A 16,518-nucleotide genomic window follows, 5' to 3' on the forward strand; every position below is an offset into this window, starting at 1 on the left:
ATTGTTTTTGATATGGTTGTTGACATGGAGGCCGAGTTGAAATCTCAGGGATGTTAAAGTTATAGGGGAGATGCTGCCTGATTTTCGGTAACTTAGGAACTAGTAATGAACTAGTCGAGGGAAATGGATAAGAAAATGACCTCTATAGAGACTTGGTTATAGAGTTGGAATTGGAAAGTGAAAGGTCATTAACCATAGTAATACTTTCATGTTAAATAGGTTCAAGAGACGACGAGGCGAACGTATTAGGAGTAAACCGTAAGAGGTATGTAAAGCTAACCGTTCCTTCTTTTGGCATGTCTTTGGCATAAGTATGTAAAGCTAACCATTCTTTCTCTTGGCATGTTTTGACATAAGTATATAAAGCTAATGTTCCTTTTTGGTATGGTTTTTATGAAATAAGTATATGACTTTTATATGATTCCAAGGAAGTTCCTATTCATAGAGCCGCTAGGATGGCCAACTTCTTGATTTTCAAAAAGATATTTTATCGTGCCTAGATACGTGTATATGATTCCAAAAGTTCTATTTGGATATAACTCATAGTGATATTCAAAAGATACTTGATACGACTCTTGTCTTGATTTTTAATAATAGCTCATTTTGTTAACTCCATCGAGTCTCAAAAATAATTTAAAGTGCATTTAATTTCTCACTACTCCACTCGTGGATGCCTCATGCTTCCTTCACCGAGCCCGAATCAGGTTTTGTTATCGTGCATACTTCTCTGCATTGTTCACCATGCCCCAATGTGAGGGGGCAGGTACGCCCTGTACATGGGTTTGATTTATGGAGTTATGATATGCCATGTACACACATGATATGATATGATCTGATATGACCATCTGATATAATATCATTTGTTATGGAGATATTACTTACTCTGGAGTTATGATGTGCTGTGGCACCAGTGGTAGGGCGGCGACCACGATTTAATCACCAAGTTCCATAATGGGCCGGATATGGCATATGTTTTTCTGCATACATTATCTGTGTTTAAGAAAAGCATTTTGATATTCTAGATATTTTGCTCATTTTTGCACCTTTTGTTCTGGTAATGGCTTTACCTATTATAGTACATGCTTTATATACTCGGTATATTATTCGTACTGACCCCCTTTCTTCGGAGGCTGCGTTACATGCCCACAGGTATAGATGCTCGGTTTGCTGATCCGCTCGCTTAGGACATCCACCCTGTTGGTTGGCAGTGCTCCTTTGTCCGGAGCCATATTTTGGTACTAACTTTTCTATTGTACATTTGTACATATTTGTTAAGGTACGACGGTGTCCTTTCCCGTCATATGACTAGGCTATCATTCTGTAGAGGTCTGTAGACTTGTGATGTGGGTTATGTATATATGTTTTGGGCTTTGTGTTCTGTGATGGCCTTAACGGCCTTCTTTTGCTATATCTGTTCTCATGCGCTCTCTAGCGACCCCTTTTTGATTTCTACTTTTATTTATTTTGATAACACGCTAAGTGGGGATAAAGGTACATATGGATGCCCAACATGGGCACCAATCAGGGCCTACGGAGTTGGGTCGTGACTATCCCCTTTTTATGTTTAGCTTAAAATTCAAAAATTCTTATTGCATGATCATTTCTTAATGTCTCCCGACTACATATTATGTTGTAAATTGATATATGAACTTGGAGTTCTATTTAGGACCAACATTTGGGGTCAATTTTGAAATTTTTAATATGGGTCCCATATTTCCTATTTTGGACCTCGAAGTTGTTCCATCTCTGAAAAATACGATTGTAGTGCCAAAATATTTGTATTGATGAGGTGATCAATATTTTGATAGCATGAAGGTAATTGGAGGTTATTTTGGAGCGAAAAGGTACCAAGAAGTGGATTTGGAGCATATGTGTTTGGTTATAAGGTAAGCTACAGTCTCGATTCTTTTGATTGAGCTTTATAAGATATTATTTAGTATAAATTGCTTGTGTTTTTGATTGTATGTGGTATGTTAGTCTTGATTCCTAGTTTCTTGCTTTTTTGTCCTGGTATGAACCTTAGGCTAGGGTGCCTTATGAGACCTTAAGCGTAGTTTGTAGAATTGTTGATTATGCCTTAGTTCAGCCTAGATTAGCCTATTTTCGGTGGCTTATTTGATGTGTATGGTGGTTGGAAGAATTGTGCCTTAGAATTGAGTTGGGTTGATCCTTAGTTGATGTACCCATTGTTGGTAGGAATTTCTGAGACTTAGTGCCCTTCACTATTGTAGCACCTATTTTGGAGACTTGGTACAGTGGTTTTCACCCGATTAGGCTTATACATTATTGTTGGGCCCTACTTCTGGAATTTAGATTTAGAATCTTCTTTGTTTTCCATTTTGTCATATGGCGGGGCTAGTTGTCTTTGTACTCTAGGGTGGTACTTTAGTTGGATCTAGAGATATTGATTGACTAGATAAGCATTTGTTTCCTCATATCCTCCTCCTTGTTATCCAGTTAGGGTTGAGTTCCCTTTTGAGCCTTATCGTTGAGTTAGAGGAGTAGATTGGAGCCCTAAGCCTTTGTTAGAGGTCGGTTTTATATGTTGGCCCTGATTCTATGCTCTAGAGGGTAAGGTGCTTATGACATCAGTATAATATGTGATTGTGCGTGTTGTTTGGTTGCGGGTAATGACATACATTGCATTAGATCCTTGTTTTCTCATGAATATAGTCGACCCCGGTGCATGCATTAGTTTTTGTCATTGATTTGAGGTAGCTGGGTTGTAACCCACACTATTTTATGTGGATTTTCTAAATGGGGGTCATACTACCTTATTGCTACTATTTATAGTGGATTGGAGGCATAGAAGATGAACTCATTTTCTTATATTGGTTCAGTCGAAGAGAGTTCCTAACCCTTTCTATACTTGGATTTTGGTGAATTGGGTGAGCTTTTAACTTTTAAAGTTGCCTATCCCCTTTTATTTTGAGCTTGGACTAGTCTTTATTTTGTATTCGAAGATATTCTATATTACTATTACTATTATGGTATATTTATAAACATTGTACTTCTGTGTTTGGTTTTGTAGCTCGACTACCAACTGATACTAGGTCTTTGGGTTATCTTGTTATGTTGTTCTCATTCTTCTTTTCTTCTTACTATTGTTATTATTAATATTATGATTATTCATTTCTTTCCTTCCACTTGTGATGGTCTGTTGCCTATGGTTCCAGACTGTGGGGTTAGGCTTACCTACTCGTGGATTTATAGTAGGTTCCATCATGATATGAGAAATTGGGTTGTGACAGAGTGGTATGATAGCTCAGGTTCATCAGTATCGTCAGTCTAAGAGCAAGTGCTTAGTTGAATCATACGGACCGGTGCGTAGACGTCCACACCCTATCTTTGGGGGGCTATAGGGTGTTTTAGGGAAACTCTATTCTTAATTCCTTATCATTTGAAACTTTCTTGATCAACCTCTAAATACTTTCTTGGAATTCATTCCTCCTCAAATAGATAGTACAAACTTTCTGACGGGCATGGTCAAAACATCAACACACACTACCCAGACGTCGACAGTATCTATGACCACCTCGACTCTTTTTGATCCAGCATTGGATATTTCGGGTGTCGATTAGCATATACCATAGGCAGGAGTAGTTCTGGGTGCATCGAGTGTTTATAGCCTAGTATTGGACTTGTAGGTCCTCAATTGGGTTCTTCGTCGGTCTCTAAGTACTTGATGGAGTTTTTAGAATGGACAGGGCAAGCTTCAACATTATTTCCTATGGAGCGATACATGAGAAGTCTTAACCAGTAGAAAATGAGACGACATAGATATCCGATCAACAACAACCCAAATGAAATCAAATTGCTTCTTAGTACGAGATAAACCCGTTACAAAATCCATATTCACATCTTTCCACTTATAAGTAGGAGTTTCAATGTCTTGGGCTAAACCTCCTGGTCTTTGATGCTTAACTATAAATTGTTGGCAATTAGGACAGTTAGCCACAAATTCTGCTATGTACTTCTTCATGCCATTCCACCAATACACTTCCCTCAAATCACGATACATATTGGTAGAACCTAGATGAATCGAATATTCTGAACTATGAGCTTCATTTAATATCAACTCTCTAAACCCATCAACATTGGGCAGAAACAATTGACTTTAATAATGAAGCACACCATCTCCCCCTTGGGAGAAATCCTCAATGGGTTTTTCGGCAACCGACTTTTTAAACTAATCTAATGTTGGATCATGGTCTTGTTTTGCATTAACATCCGCCACAAGAGACAAATCTGAACCATTATGCACAAGAACACCTCCATTACTAGAATCAACCAAATGTACACCTAAGTGTGTCAATCTATGAATGTCATTGATCAATTATTTCCTATCTTCTTCAACGTGTGCAACACTACTCATCGATAATCTACTTAGTGCATCGGCAACCTCATTAGCTTTGCCAAGATGGTACAATACACTCATGTCATAGTATTTCAACAATTCAAGCCATCTCCTTTGCCAAAGGTTCAAATATTTTTGCTTAAACACATATTCTAAACACTTATGGTCGGTAAAGGCATCCACATGGACACCATAAAGATAGTGTTTCCAAATCTTCAAAGGAAATACAACCGCTACTAGTTCAATATCATGGGTTGGACAATTCTGTTCATGCACCTTAAGTTGCATAGAGGCATAGGCAATTACCTTACCATGTTTCATCAAAATACAACCAATACCAACCCTTGAAGCATCACAATACACCACAAAACCATCAGACCCTTCTGGTAGAGTCAAAATAGGAGCGGTAGTGAGGCGATATTTTAACTCTTGGAAACTCTTCTCGCAAGTTTCCGATCATTGAAACATCACCTTTTTTTGAGTCAACTTAGTCAATGGTGACTAACTCGATGAAAACCCTTCCATAAATCCCCTATAATATCCGTCTAGGCCCAAGAAACTTCTAATATCCAAAGGGGAAAATGGCCTAGGCCAATTCTTAACCGCCTCATTCTTATTAGAATCAACCATATTCCCTTCACCGGACACAATATGACCATAAAAAGCCACCTCGCTCAGCCAAAACACACACTTATCAAACTTGGCAAATAATTGTTTGTCTCTTAGGGTTTGCAACACAATTCTCAAGTTATTTCCATGCTCCTCCTCATTTCGAGAGTAAACCAATATGTCATTGATAAACACAATCACAAACATGTACAAATATTATTTAAACACCCGATTTATCAAGTCTATGAATGTAGTAGGGGAACTAGTCAAACCAAATGACATAACTAAGAACTCATAATGGTCATAATTTGTTCGAAATAAACTCTTGGGAATATCACACTCCCTCACCCTTAGTTTGTGATAACCAAAATGGAGATGAATCTTAGAGAAATAACTTGCCTCTTGCAATTGGTCAAGAAAATCATCTATCCTCATAATTGGATATTTATTCTTGATGGTTACATTGTTCAATTGCCAGTAGTTAATACACATAAGTTGTGAACCATCCTTCTTTCTAACAAACAAGACGAGAGCACTCCATAGGGATATAATTCGTCTAATGAAACCTTTTTGTAACAAGTCTTTCAATTGGTCATTTAACTCCTACAATTCTACTGGGGCGATTCGGTACGGAGTAATAGAAATGGATTGAGTTTCCGAAAGAAGATCTATACCAAAGTCAATTTCCCTTACGGGAGGAACACTAGGTAGATAATCGGGAAACACATCTGGAAACTCATTAACTATAGGGACCAACTCTACAGTAGGGGCTTTGGAATTTTATCCCTAGACTTTAGAAGCTGATAAATACATCCCTTAAAATCATTTTTCAAGCTTTAAGGCACGAAATGAATTGACCTTTGAATATGAAATTACTACCTTTCCATTCTAGGACCAGCTCATTAGGGAATTGAAACTTAACCACTCAGGTTCTACAATAACTAGAAGCATAACATGCATATAGACAATCCATACCAAGGATAACATCAAAATCGGTCATCTCAAGCTTAACTAGATCACATAGAGTAACTTTATGGAAAACTAAGACCAGAAAACTTCAATAGACTCTTTTAGCCATAATTGACTCACCTACGAGAGTATAAATAGAGAAAGGGTCTAATAACATTTCGGGGCTGTCATTAAATCTCATGGCCACATAGAAGAAAATAAAAAGACAAATTTACACTTAGATCAAGTAAGGCATAAACATAATAGTGAAACACCTGTAACAAGTAACAACATCAGGAGTCTCTTACATCTCTTGCCTACCATGAATAGCATAAAACCGATTGAAGCATTAAACACATTTTGGTTGCACTTGAGCAACTTGGCCTTGAGGAAGACGATCCTTGAACTTGCATTCCTTAGCATGATGTCCCATCTTAACACATCGGTAGCACATATTTAAACCTGCTAAACACTCACCCCTGTGGTTCTTACCACAATTCTTGCATGCGGAGGTCACTTAATTAATAGGAGCACCTCCTTGAGGCTTAGGGTTGGGCATTCTATCCTTGTCAAACCTTGAAGTTTTCAAATTTGAAAGCCCTTTGCCAGAGTACCTTTGGTGAAATTAAGGACGTCCACTACCTCCAAACTTACCATGAGAGAAATCATCATTGTCGATCCTTAGCCTCTTGGACTCTATATTCTTCCCCCTTAGCTTCTCACCCTTTATTTGCTCTACACAGGTCAAAAGTCTAGAGATATCCATCTTCTAAAGCAACATAGTCGTCTTTCACTCCATTGAGACCATATCTGACACATCGGATACAACCTTGCTCATACGAGATCTTGAGTAAGTAACAATGAATGGAGCATATTTCGACAATTGGGTGAACTTGAGGGAATACTAACTCACACTCATAGCACCTTACTTACGGTTGATGAACTTTTGTACCTTGGCTTCCCTCAACTCCAATGGAAAGAAGAGATCAAGAAACACTCCTTTGAACTCAACCCAAGTCACGGGATCTACCTCTCTAGGACTCTCACTCTTTCATTGATCAAACCAAATTTGGGTAACACCTTTTAATTGATACGTAGCCAACTCCTCCCTCTCACCAGGCTAACACCCATGATGTCCACAATCTTGTGGACACTATCAACGAACTCTTGTGGATCCTCTTTAATTTTAGAACCCAAAACTCTAGAGGATTCATCCTCATGAAATCACAAACTTTTATCATTGTCGTACCCACATTCAGGTTCACAGGAGAACCCACCTCACAATTGACTTTAGCCATAACGACTTGAGTAAGTACTTGGAAAGTCGCTTGAAACTCGGCATTTGAGACTTGGTCATTCAAGGTATCATTTAGATCTTGTTGATCCTCTTCAACCATATTCCTTCTAGCGGGGTATCTTTGTGGAGGCATATTCTGAAAATCGCAAAGAACAAGCATTAGAGGGAAAGAATTAACCACTCTACCATAGAACATAAATCATGAAAGAATTGAGACTTTCCTATGACATTTCGTAGCCTCCTATTAATGGATATGGCACACTTCACACCATTGAATAAGACTTTACTTAACGCGACATGTTAGACCCCCTAGGACTCTTCTAAACCTTATGTTTCGATACTAAGTTTGTTATGACTCGAACTAAGACCAAGCCATGACACGGAAATCGGGATAACAGAAACCCCAACCAAGGCATCTCAGCATACATTGCATTCATAAGGTAAAGAAACATGATAAAATAAGCGGAAGTAACAACTTAAGAGAATGGGACTAAGGGATAGGAACTCAGTAGATGTCCAACCGAACTACATCACATAACATCTAAGCATGCCTTTATTCTAATCTTTGATGTGGGCTTAGGACAAGCTCCTAGCTATCCCAAACATATGAAGAGTCAACAGAGTAGCAATATGAAAAGAAGTCATTACCCTTGAAAAGATGAGGACTCACCAACTCTTGATACCTAAATAACTTTAGCCATAAATAGAATGATCATGAGTGTCGTCCGTCCCTATATTATGAGACAATATAGGAAAAATATACATTAGTACATAAAATGTACTAAGTATGTGAGATATGCATGACCAAGTAAAGAAATGTGAACAATATGCCACATGATGTGTGACCGATCATAATGAACATGAGTAAGGATTAAAGGCATTTGAAAATATTTGAAAAATCATGGTCAATGCAGATCATAAAACTTTATCATAAAACTCATAGTTTAACTTTTAACTTGTGTTGGACAAGAACTTTAACCGACATCTTCGACCATTCGAGCTATAACATAGAATTCGATAGAACCCTCATTGAGAAGAGGAGGCTACCTTGTGAGGCTATACTCCATCATGGTACTCAACTCAACTATGCTATATGTGGATCAACTAGATAGACCATGAAGTCAATCCTATGCGGGCAACGTAGTTTGGGACTTTAGGTTCCTATTAGGATTTCCTTGGATAATGAACTACATTACCGGACCGAACCCCACCTTGAAGTCCTCTCATCGCTTAGTCAATATCTCAATAGAAACTCATAAAAACATGATTATAATATAATAAGGAAAGATAGTAACTACCTATCAATCTATCCTTATAAAACATATTAAGAGTAGCTTGATAACTATAATGATTCATAAGAATCCATAACTTAGCTGAAAATTATACTTATCACCATCTTTAAACATGGTTTTTTGAGAATTGGACTTATCAAGCCATAATAAATTTAATTCCTGAAAACTTCTTCATTAAAATCACAATCTCAAATTTAATTCATGAAAACTTTGCTTGAAAATCATTGAACTCATAATCAATTCATGAAAATCATTCTTAAACTTTAAAATCATAATTGAGATAGATTTTTGCATGGGAATTCATAATTAAACTTTAAATCATGCAATTCATGTAGAAATATACCTAGAATAATCATTGATAACAATTCAAAATGAAATTGAAATAGCCCAACGCAATTTATCAAAACAAGGGTTAATACATTATTAAAAATTGAGGAGAACTTAGAGAAACTTTTTGGACTCCATGGGTTAAAGGAAATCATGAATCAATCCCCATATACCTTGATTTAAATCACTTTACAATGGAGAAGAACCCTTGAAAAAATATGAAACCCTAGCTTATAACTTGAAGAAGAAACCTTGAGAGACTTTGTTCTTGCCTTAGAGAATTTTAGAAGAATGATTTAGAATGAGGAAAATTTAAAAGGATTAGGTAGTTATAGGTTTGAACTTGCCCATAATTATATCTAGGTTTATTGAACCAAACATGGGCAATGACACAAATACACTTCATTAAAACTTTGAAACTGACCCTATGAGTTGACTCTAAGGGTCATAGATAAGATGACAGGTCATCAAGATGACTCATCCTGCAGAATTTGGAAAAGACCTAAAAATCAGGTCTCTGAAGTTTGCATACGAGTCATTTCTAAGACTCATTTGGAGGTCTACAAGTCGTAACAAGCATTCATCCTATAGATATTGCCAGCAATAAATTGAGGGTCTCTGAACCATCATTTACGAGTCGTGTATACATCTCATCCAAAGGAATATGAGTCATAAACATGACTCATCCTTCAGGTCCTGAATTTTGTAATTTTAGAGTCTCTAAACTTTGGTTACTAGGGATTCTTATGACTCATCAATAGGATGACGACTGATCCTGTTGAGTTGTAGAACCTCTCCTGAGGGTAACATTGTGTAATGTTCAGTGTGTCACTCTATGACTCACCCTTACGGGTCATAAGAAGCTCCACGAATCGTGGAGTGACTCGTAAACATAAGTTAGTTTGAATTTTTTGAGAATTTTCTCTTTGGTTCAAACTTCCCGACTTTCAATGTCTTATAGGTTAAGGGATGGTGATGGCATGCATTGCATTGGATGTTTGTTTTATCATGAATGTAGTCAACCCCAGTGCATGCATTGGTTCTTGGCATTGATTTGAGAAAGCAAGGTTGTCACCCACACTAATTTATATGGATTTTCTTAATGGGGGAAATACTACCTTTATCGCTGTTATTTATAGTAGACTAAAGGCATCGAGAATGCACTCATTTACTTATATTAGTTTGGTTGGAGAGATTTCCCCACCCTTTTTATACTGATTCAACTTTTTATCTCTAATCACTACGATGGAGCAGATATTTGATGATCGGATATACAAATTATTATATATATTGATATAAGACCTAGATCGAGACCAACTAGGTATATAGAGGCATTCCCAAGCACACCATGGTGATCCCAGAGAGGCGCATGGTTCCTACTTCTTTGATGGGACTGAAAGTAGGTGTATATATCTTGGTATGAGGCATTTTACACTAATGATGCTACTTATTTTATTACATAGATTTTATTCATATATGTGTTTGCTAACACCAGCATAGTTGTTTGTACCTATTGGTATTATGGGATATCGTGCGGGTTTACCTATTTGTGAGTGAACCTCTTGGGCACACAGGGGCTCGAGAGGTATTTTATGACTAATTATGAACTTGTGGCGATTTAAAGGGTGGTCTCTTATTTGAAGGTAGGTACTACTATTTTTCTTATTTATCTAAACTTTTTGTGTAGGGATTTAGTTGATACGTTCTTTGGGGCCTTTATCTGATATCTTTGTTTACTTCTATCTGTAGGTTGTCATGTAGTTTTCCTCTTTCATAGAGTGTTTTCATGTTAAGGTTTAAGGCAGGCACCACCAGGTACGTCCTTTCGTTCCTCGTTTGTTTCCAATCTTCTTCCTTTCTTATATAAGATATTTCTTATTATAGGTTTCTGTATTATTCTTGTTAGTTACGTGTGATATATACTTCTTATTTACATGTTCTTTATACTTTTTTTATCTTTGGAGCTCAATCGACCGATGCCTATTGACTGCTATTTATTAGTACTCATAATACACTTCTGCACCTTGCAGATCATAATACGGGGTTTTCCTTGCTAATTTTGATATCGTGCAGCGCAGCTCTTGGATTTTGGAAACTTGGGTGAGCTCTTGGCATTCAGTGTTGCCTATCTCCTTCTATTTTAGGCTTGGAATAGTCTTTATTTTGTATTCAAAGACAGTCTGTACTACTATTACTATTATGGTTTCCATATAAATACTATACTTCCTTGTTTGATTTAGTAGATGGACTACCGACTTATACCAGGAGTTGAGGGTTATCTTGTTATATTGTTCTCATTCTTCTTTTCTTCTTATTATTGTTATTATTAATATTATGATTATTTGTTTCTATTCTTCGGCTTGTGATGGTCTGTTGCTTATGGTTTTGGACTATGGGGTTAGGCTTACCTACTAGTGTATTGATAGTAGGTGCCATCATGACCTGAGAAATCGGGTTGTGACACTTATAGGGTGGTTTGATATTGGTGAAGTGGCATTGATTGTGCCCAATTTTGTTCATGAGATTATGGAGGTATCTCAACTTATTAGAGAGAGGTTGAGAACTTTCCAAAGTAGCTGGAAATCCTATATCGGTGTGAGGAGGAAAGAGCTTGAATTTAATGTTAATGATTGAGTATATTTTAAAATCTCACCAATAAAGGGTGTGATGAGGTTTGGTAAAAAAGGATAGCTCAGACCTAGATATTGGACCTTATCAAATTTTGAGGCGTTTTGACCAGGTGGCCTATAAGTTGGATTTTCCTTTAGAATTGGAATCAGTACATTCAATGTTTCAGGTGTTCGTGTTTAAGAAGTGCATTAGGGATCTGAATTCAGTTTTGCCTTTAGAAAATGTTGTTGTGAAGGAAAATCTTTATTACAAAGAACTCCCAGTTTAGAATCTAGACCTTCAGGTTTGTAAGTTGAGGAATAAAGAGGTTGCTTCAGTAAAAGTAATTTGGAGGAATCACTTAGTTGAGAGAGCTCTTGAGAATCCAAGGAAAATATGATGGCTAAGCACCCTATCTATTTTCTTCTAGTTTAGTTTAGTGTATGGTGATAAATCCTCCATGATACTCTCTTCAAGATTCACGTACATTGGTGTTCTCATGTTTCAATATTCATGCATATTCATGAAATCAATTTTCAACTTCATATTGTAATGACACTCCAAGTCATTTCTTTCATAATCCAACCTTTGCAGCTTTTAGATCTTTCCTGTAGTGTTCCCAAGTCATTTATAACTTGTTGGTACTGACTGTTTAGTTGTTTGGTCATTCATTTGGGTTTTAGGCTCGGTTCTCTATTTTGGAGCTTTTATATCTTGAAAAGTTGACTTCGGTCATAACTTCAGGTAGACCACCTCAAAATGGAAATCTGAAAATTTCATCAGCTTTGAAATAGCCAAATTAGGTTAGTATCATGGTTAGTTTGAGTATCGAGGCGATTTGTGCGAGATTGAGGCCATTTGGCGCCTTAATCTTTGAAATTTGGCCTAAGATTGACTTTGGTCAATACTCTTGCAAAACGTGCTAGGATTGAAATTTCATTAATGCGGTTAGCTCCAAAATGTTTAGTTTGGTCTAGAATGATCCCTTTTTGCTTTTCGAGGCTTCCAATCTAACCCCGAGGCTCATTGGGGAATTAGGTTAAAAATGGCACTTGGTTGTGGGACCCTCTTTAAGTCATAGCAATCTCATATACAAATTTTGACTGCGCCATAGAGTTTGAAATGTTGAATTTGATAGGGTAAAATATCTTATTTGCGTGCACAGGATTCCAAATAAAATCTGAGCACTTCATTAATATATTTGTACTTGGTGAATATCAGCATTTCAGCTGATATCTTATTCCCACCAATTTGGCCTTCGCAATCGCGGTCCCTAGGTTGCATTTGTGAAGGGTCTGCTTGGTTGCTCTCCACATTCGCAGAGGGTCCAGCGCATTCGCGGAGGTCTTAGAGTTTATACTCTGTGATAGTGGAGCACTATTCACAGCAATCGCGGAGAACAATTTCACCGGGTCCTTTTAAGTTATTTATATGTCGCGATCAGCCATTGCAAATTATTTCCAAGGATGATATATTTCTTATTTCTAGCTCAAATTTGGCTATTCAAGAGGCTATCTTCAAGAGAATTTCATTGGGAGGTCATTGGTGAGCTTTGAATCTTGACCAATTTAGGTCTCTTTTTGCGATTTAAGTGTCCATATTGTGGGTTTTCCATAAAGAACACCATGGTGCATTCGTTTTGTCTATCGAAGCATTGTTTGAGGTAAATTCCATCCCAAAGGGACTGCCTTCCTTCTTGAATTCTCGATTAATGGTGAAATAATTGCATGACTTGATTTTGGTATTTTCGAGCATTGACTATAAGTTTTAACACAAGTTCGTTAAGCTCAAATGCACCTTTTCACATAGTCTAACCCAAAATTTCCAATGCAGTTCCCATAATCTCATTTTAAACTAGTTTTTGGGTCCGTCTCCTAAAAATGTGAATTTGGTGTTAAACCATCCATATTGACGTCGTGGTCATTATTTTGTTATTGTGGCTGAGATTGGAGGTGATTCAGTGGTCGAGAGATTTATTTTGGTTGATCTAGAGTGCGTGTTTGGCTTTGAGATATGCTACATTCTCCAACTCTAACTATGGTTTAGTAGATATTATTTAGTATATATTTCATGTGATTTAGGTTTGTATCTACCGAGTTTGAGACCTCTCTCCTTTTTTTCCATTTTCTTGACTCCGAGTGAGACTTAGACTAATGTAGTCTCTTGAAATTCTTCTCTCAAGATTGTGACTTTACTTAGGTTTTGGGATTGGTGAGATTATCCATCATAGAATTGGTATTGATGGCCTTAGGTAGGGTTGCCTTAGATGCTTTCATTTTTCCTCTAGTGCCCTTATAGCTAGGCGTAGCTTCTAGTAGGGCTTGTGATGGTTGGTGTGACTTAGTACTGGCACCGGAGACCTTTGAGGCTTGTCGTAGCCATAGGTTTTACTTACTTGTTCTCATTGGGATCTAAGATGGCATATTTTTGGGTAAGGCATCGACCCTTAAGATATTTCTCCCCTATCTGATTTTGAGACATGTCTCGATTGTTCACTTTTTTTAAAGGTATGTTTAGGATGCCTTTATATCTATTATCTATTGATTGGGCTCAAGGCCATTTTTGAGAAGCGATTAGATCCTAGGTTAGTCCCTTTTTGCCCTGATAGTGTCGTTTAGCTCAATATTACTGTTTGTATTGTGTGTTTCTTGTTTCAATGCTAGTGATGGTAGGCTTCCATTTATTGAGCATATTCACTTGTTTTGTGGTACGATCTCGGATTCTTTATAGGTTTTCACTGGTTTTGAGAGGAAATTCTCACACTTTTACTAATTATACACTGGTTTTCAATGGGAGTGGTTCGCCTAGACTACTTTGATAAAATAGTTTGGCATTTACGAGGCATCGAGGATGTGCTTTATTTTATAGTAACAATTTAGAGGCATCAAGGATGCGCTTAGTTTCTTTGGATATCCAGTGCACCATCGCCCTTTTCATACTATGGCCGCATCTGGGATATCTTAAGCCTTTACTTGATTATCCGGCATGGCATCGCCCCTTTTTACATCGGCTTGGCCACTCACTCTCCGATACCACTACGGGGACACTATCTATCTATGTAAGACCTGGTTTGATCGAAGGCAGTGCATGCAGACTTCCTGCATCTCCTTTGGGCACCTCTGGCTAGTGCACTACTGAACTAGATGAGGGCCTTGTATGGGTCCCACCTGGCAGGGCGATGGATGGGGTGGGTCTATATACGTTTTGTTGATTGTTGAGAGCCACCGATGATGTTACTGGTTTTTACTACAAACTTACATTCATTAGAATCACCTATCACTATTATATTTGTATGATATGGTCCCCCGGTTGATGGGGGTCGGGGGTATGTTTGTCATTGTTTGTACCATTCGGGGGTATGGGCATTTGGTCAGTCATTATTTGATTGTACCTGTACTTATCTCTTTTCATAATGGTAGTTGGGTTGCATGATGTCTTAGCCTGGGTTATTGTTTGTAATTTCTTGCTAGATTCAGTTGATTTAGTCCTTAGGTGGCTTTGTGATTAGCAGTAGGAGTCAGTGCTTCCGTCCTTGATTTGTTGACCCCTTTAGTGCCTCCTTACTGTAAATAAGTTGTGGCTTGGGCATGCAGGTGCTTTGTTTCGCTCTGTCTTCTTTAATTATATATATACTCCAGCTCCTTACTATCATTTCCTGTCTTATCTTGTATTAAATCTTATTTGCTTACTTGTGCTATATTTACCTGATTACCTGCGATTTATACTTGCTTTATATGTGGAGCTCAGTCCTCCTATGCCTACTGAGTACCATTAATTTGGTATTCATTCTACACTTATGCCCCCTGCAGATCATAGTATGGGTTATCACCATTGATTTGGATTGGTGCAGAGCAGTTTTATTTGGAGATTTAGTGAGCTCTTGGCATCCTGTATGGCCAATGTACATCTATGTTGGATTAGGACCAGTCTTTACTTATTTTCGAAGACTATTTGTACTTAATTTGTATTTGAAAGGCCTTGTATTCATATTTTGATTTAGATGCTCGATTTTTGACTGATGTCAGGTCTTAGGGTGGTTCCTTGTAATTTATTTTAGTTGTTCTCTCACTCTCTACTTATTAATATTTTTTTTCTTTAGTGTTCATCTTCTGTTTTGTAGACTCATTGCCTCTAGTTATGGGCTATGGATTAAGGGTAAGGCTTACATGATTGTGGGTGTTAGAAAGTGCAATCATGACCTGAGAAATCGGGTCATGACAAGTTGGTATCAGAGCTCTAGGTTGACCGATATCGTTGGTATGAGGGCAATGCCTAGTAGAGTCCTGCGGATAGGTATAGAGACTCTGTATCCTATCTTTGGGAAGCTATAGGACATTTTAAGGAAATTATGTTCTTGACTTTTTATTGTGTATCTTTGTTTTGAATAATCTCTAAATTGATCATTTGGAATCCATTCCTTCTTAGATGTATAGCATGAGTTTTTCAACGGACACGGTCGGAGTGTCAGCAGATTCTATCATTATTTCGGTGGATAGTTCTCTGACTAGAGATAGGTTGGTGGTTCCCCCAGAGGTTTCATTATTAGTATCGGAGTATATGATGGAATTTCTTGAGTGAGCTTGGAATAACCCCACATCATCCCCTACGGATCTGGATTTGAGTTTAGAGTTCATCAGGGGATTATCTTTGCAACTTTGATTGGCGTCAGATCGATTAATAGAGGTTGGGTCTACTTTTCCTCCGGTGGATTTTTATCTGAGCACCATGGATCATGCATGTCTTGACGCTTACATATATTGTGGAAAAAGGTGTATGACCCCAAAAAATGTGAAAGGTCCTAAACTAAGGAACAAAGGAGGAAATCTCAGAAAGTTGCAGAAACTGGCACCAAGAGTTGCCAACGGAAGCCATCATGGTCCGTGGTACGCACCACGGACTGTGCTAAGAAACCATGATAGAGATTGAGAGAGTCATACTTATAGGGAAGGAACCACGATGGAGGACCACGGACCATGGTGAGCTCCACAGACCGTGAAGCCCTACGTAGTGACCCTTCCCAAATCAAGCGCCACAGACCACCACCATAGATCATGGAGCCCTCCATGGATCGTGGTGTG

Source organism: Solanum dulcamara, chromosome 8, assembly GCF_947179165.1.
Source record: "Solanum dulcamara chromosome 8, daSolDulc1.2, whole genome shotgun sequence".
NCBI classification, from domain to species: Eukaryota; Viridiplantae; Streptophyta; class Magnoliopsida; order Solanales; family Solanaceae; genus Solanum; species Solanum dulcamara.